We start from the raw sequence: 5,590 nt of genomic DNA on the forward strand, positions 1-5,590 counted from the left end.
CCTCAGTGTGTGTGTGTGTGTGTGTGTGTGTGTGTGTGTGTTGGCTGAATGTGTGTGTGTGTGTGTGTGTGTGTGTGTATGAATGTGTGTGTCTGAGCAAAGAAAGGAAGGCACAGCTTTCCCCCAGTCTGCACGTGACTCCAGGGAAGAGAGAGAGAGGAAGGGAAGAAAAGATGGAGCGTGTGTGCGACCTGGCTGCTCTCCCCGCCTGCCCCGCACCCAACGCACACACACACACACACACACGCACACACACACACGCACACACACACACACGCACGCGCACAGAGCCCCTCCCCTCCTAAATCAGCAGAGTGGCCTCCTTGGAGCAGGGCAGGAGGGATTATTCATGGAGCCCCACTTTCTCCCCCCACACGGAGCAGAATCACCTCTGAATTAAAAGTGTGTCGCAACAATGAGGCCAGAAAACTTATTCGGGTTCTGGCACTTTGACACCCCGCTCACACACCCCCACACCCCACTGACCCCGGCAGACTTCCATTGTTAGGTTTGTGTTCGCAGCGTCTGTCAGCTCCATCTTTAGTCACTTCCAGCTCAGAAACACAGGAGGAAAAAAAAACACATCTCCCTGCTGGACCAGAACATGATCAAATTAAAACTCATGAAATCAGTGATTTCTCATAGGTATCTATAGGTTTGTAAAACAACACTATCAAAAACTACACAAGAGTATTAACTTCTCCTGACATTTCTTTAGTTTGTTGCTGTTTTACAGCATTAAAAGCAGGTCTGGTTCTGTTCTGGACGTCATGTGCTCCCACAGTTTCCATCATGCCATCCACAAACACTGCTTAAAGCTCCATCATGCAAAGAAAATGCAGTGTTGTATAAAGTACGTCAAAGTGATACTTGAGTAAAAGTACAAGTATCCTATCATAAAAATACTTTGGTAAAAGTTAGTCTTCTCTAAAAACATTACTTGAGTAAAAGTACAGTAACAAAGTATTTATACTTAGTTACTTACAACTCTGAGAAAATGCCACCATCCAGAATCTCTGTCTTCTTCTCTGAACCAACGATCATTTAAAACGGATCAAAGCAAAGTGAAGAACTGTTCTGTGATCAGAAGGATCCAAATTTTAATCTCTCTTTAAATCCACAGGTGTCATGTTCTCTTTATTAACTTCTCTGACGGTATGGAGGTACATCAGTGAAGAAACATACAGAACCAGAACTGGTGTGGTCAGGTCCTGGACGTTCACAGACTGAAGAGGAGAAATATTTAAGATGTGTTGCTGCCATCAAATTACTTCACTTTTTTTCTAACATTGGTAAAATTTCTTTGTTTTAAACATCTGATGTTCTCTCTGTTTGTATTTACATTCTTTTTATGTAAATTCAACAGCTATTTTCTGAAAGTTTCAATAAAATATGTATTAGTTCATGATATGTTTTACTAACAGACACAGACATGGGCAAATTATCATTAACTATTTTGGGCAAAAATAAACGTCAGTTGTTATCTGTCACTAATCGTGTTTCCATCCAGTTGTAGAGTGAATTTTTATTGAACTTTTCAAAATTTGCAAAAAATTAAATAAATAAAAATTCGAATCTAGACTATTTTCATCTAGTTTCCATCTCGACTGTTTGATCTGAAGAAATGAGGCTACGCATCGTGTGATTACGTCAGATGAGGCTACGCAACACGTGATTAAATCAGACGAGGCTACGCAACGTGTGATTACGTCAGACGGGGCTACGCAACGTGTGATTACGTCAGACGAGGCTACGCAACACGTGATTACGTCAGACGAGGCTACGCAACGTGTGATTACATCAGACGAGGCTACGCAACACGTGATTACGTCAGACGAGGCTACGCAACAAGTGATTACGTCAGACGAGGCTACGCAACATGTGATTACATCAGACGAGGCTACGCAACGCGTGATTACGTCAGATGTTGGCGACAAGCTTTGCGGTAGTAAAAAGGAAGTGAAACTTGCTAACTAGCGGAGGCTAATCATCTCAGAACAATGGAGCGATTTTTTTGTGAATGCCTTGCTATTGAGCAAGTTGTAATTATTCTATCTATTCAGCTAGTACAGGCTATGTTTAACGCTGCCAGGAGACGTAGGGAAATAAACGCAATGTTAAACTACGCAGCAGAAAGGCATGTGCAACAACGCCGGGTTAACATCCGGGATGAGGCAGGAAAGCGGAAACAGCTGAACGTCACGTGAGGTAAATATGCGCTACGTCAAAATTTATTCTGTATACGTGTTTCCATCTCCCTTTTTGCGCATTAACTACTTTGAGAATCATCCAAAAACCACCTCAAGTGAGTGTAAAAACTTTTAGCGAATTGAGTATTTTTTTTTTCAAATTTTGCTGTTTCCATCTGACTTTTTTTTTTTTTTTGCATTTTTAATGCAACACTTTTAAATGTGCATCAAAAAGCCTTGATGGAAACACGCTTACTGAAGACCTTAGTTAAAATCATTCAGGCTGAACTGCAGCTGAAGCCCCCCACCCCCATTTCCTCAGCTGACCCCCGCCCGCTTCGTTCTTCAGCAGCAGAGCGGAGCTGTGTTCTGGAAGCCTCCACATCCCATCATCCTGCAGACAGAAACCACGGCACTCAACCATCTGTCCTGAGAATCAGACCAAACTACAATTATCATGTCCTCGGACCTCATCGGACCCCTACTTTCAAACCAAGCTGGGTGAAACCAGCCCCAGCTCTGGGTGGATCAAATCTAACACCTATCTGCTTTGAAAACAGAGAGAAAAACAACATATTGGTTCAGTTGGATTGATTTAATTTGTCTCATGTTTTAATGGAGGCAGATTAGGGCTGATTAATCCTTGGGTTTAATTCGATGATCCAGCTCCACAATGTTCTAAAGTTCACATCTTTTCTCTGTTCAAACTTTCACCTTTAAGTCCAGCAGTGATAAATAAATGAGTAAATATTGGAGTTCAGAGCAGTGGTTCCACACTGTTTGGTTTGAGGACACACGTGACCAGGACGTGTCTGTGTGATGGATTTTATCTGCATTTTAAATTCCTGTGTGAGCCGTGGGAACGCGCTCGCTGCTCCGCCATCTGTCTCCGAGCAAACACATGGACATCCACTGCAGACAAACATTTCACTGCTCACAGCTTCTCATCAGCACATCCACAACTTATCCTGCTTATCTCCAAAGATCAAAGTGTTGCAACTGTTTGAAATGATCGGCTGATCTTTCCCTCAGCTCAGTCAGTTGTTTGACTGCAACAGTAACCGTGTTTCCATCCAGTTGTAGAGTGAATTTTTATCGAACTTTTCAAAATTCGCAAAAAATTAAATAAATAAAAATTCGAATCTAGACTGTTTCCATCTAGTTTCCCTCTCGACTGTTTGATGCGAATAAACGAGGCTACGCAATGCGTGATTATGTCAGACGAGGCTACGCAACACGTGATTACATCAGACGAGGCTACGCAACACGTGATTACGTCAGACGAGGCTACGCAACACGTGATTACGTCAGACGAGGCTACGCAACACGTGATTACGTCAGATGTTGGCGACAAGCTATGCGGTAGTAAACAGGAAGTGAAACTTGCTAATTAGCTAAGGCTAATCATCTCGAGACAATGGAGCGATTTAATGGCTTAACGGCTAATTTAATGTTTCTTTCACGAATTAAAGAGAGAAATGTTCTCGTCTCTTTGTCAGTCCACACGTACCTGTTGTTGTTGTTCGCAGCCATGTTTTCACATGTTTGTGATAACATCCGGGACGAGGCAGGAAAGCGGAAACAGCTGAACGTCATGTGAGGTAAATATGCGCTACGTCAAAATTTATTCGACAAACATGTTTCCATCTCCCTTTTTGAACATTAACTACTTTGCAAATCATCCAAAAAACACCTCAAGCGAGCGTAAAAACTTTTTAACGAATTGAGGATTTTTTTTTTTGATTTTTGCTGTTCCCATCCGACTTTTTTTTCGCATTTTTAATGCGACACTTAAATGTGCATCAAAAAGCCAGCACACGTTAGACTTGTTATGTCTGGACAGTTAATACAGAGGGAGGAGGACAAAAACAGGGCAGCTGTGGCTGGACTACCCTCACACCCACCCGGTCAGACCCTCTGCATCACTTTCAGTCAGTTTTCAGCTCATCGCCAAAGATTGTATGACATTTCTTTCAAGTAAGACAGATCCACAGCTCATTAAAACACATTTAGATTTAAGGGACAAACTTATTTATACAAATACCAAAGCACACATTCACTTTTTTAGCTACTTTTCCAAAAACAAGTCAAAGAGAACAGCTTAAAAACATTTCATTGTGTTTCTACAAGAACCAACAACCTGATGTGTCTTCACTTTCTGTCCTCTGAGGACAACTTTAGACTTTTAGATCCTGCGAGGATGTGATGAAGTATACTCAGGAAAAGCTGTCGGAGGCTCCCAGCAGCTCGGAGACGGGGGGTGATGGGGCCACATTCGGCCCTCGGGGACCATAAAATGACTGCAGGGACCTCAGAGGTGGGTGCAGGGCTGCAGGCTGCGGGGCTCTGAAACTTTGTCATTGAAATGAAGCTGGAGATCCTTTAGACAAAGACAGCAGGTGGAGACAGGGCGGCTGTGTTGGAGGAGGGGAACGCTGCAGGTCGTGGCTTTGTGTCGCGTCCGAACATTTGGGAATCCATCCCTATGTCTTTAGACAATTCTGTTTAGGAGAAGGAAAACATGATGGAATTCCTCAAACTGGTAAAGATAGAGTGATTGGGTTGAAGATGGATGACATTAAAAGTGAATCAGTTGGAGCTGAAGAGGTTATTTTATGGAATTTTTCAATAAAACTGTTCTGTGAAGATATTTTACTAAAAAACAAGGTTGATTCCAACATGTTTTGCTAAAGTTTTAAGTAAAAATCGTACACATATAGGTAACGTCAAACATTATTTCCTCAAAGATGCGACTCTGAGCCAGAGCAGGGTTTCATGTTGGAATCAACACGTCTCTCGCAGCTCTTGATATTCAGCCTGTCTGCTCTGTCAGGTGGAGGGGACGTAAAGGCACGCGAGCATCTGCCACCGTCTCATTACCACACTGTTAGCTCACATGAGACAGACGGGAGAGGGGGCAGGGTCCTCCAAACCCACTGACACCAGCCAGAGTCCAACACAGAGGGACACCAGTGTCCCAACACAGAGGGACACCAGAGACCCAACACAGAGGGACATCAGAGTCCTGACACAGAGGGACATCAGAGTCCAACACAGAGGGACATCAGAGTCCTGACACAGAGACACCAGAGTACAACACAGAGGGACATCAGAGTCCAACACAGAGGGACATCAGAGTCCTGACACAGAGGGACATCAGAGTCCTGACACAGAGAGACACCAGAGTCCAACACAGAGGGACACCAGAGTCCCAACACAGAGGGACACCAGAGTCCCAACACAGAGGGACACCAGAGTCCCAACACAGAGGGACACCAGAGTCCCAACACAGAGGGACATCAGAGTCCCAAACACAGAGGGACACAAGAGTCCTGACACAGAGGGACACCAGAGTCCAACACAGAGGGACACCAGAGTCCAAACACAGAGGGACATCAGAG

This window comes from Austrofundulus limnaeus, unplaced genomic scaffold (assembly GCF_001266775.1).
Source record: "Austrofundulus limnaeus strain Quisiro unplaced genomic scaffold, Austrofundulus_limnaeus-1.0 Scaffold630, whole genome shotgun sequence".
In the NCBI taxonomy this organism is placed as follows: Eukaryota; Metazoa; Chordata; class Actinopteri; order Cyprinodontiformes; family Rivulidae; genus Austrofundulus; species Austrofundulus limnaeus.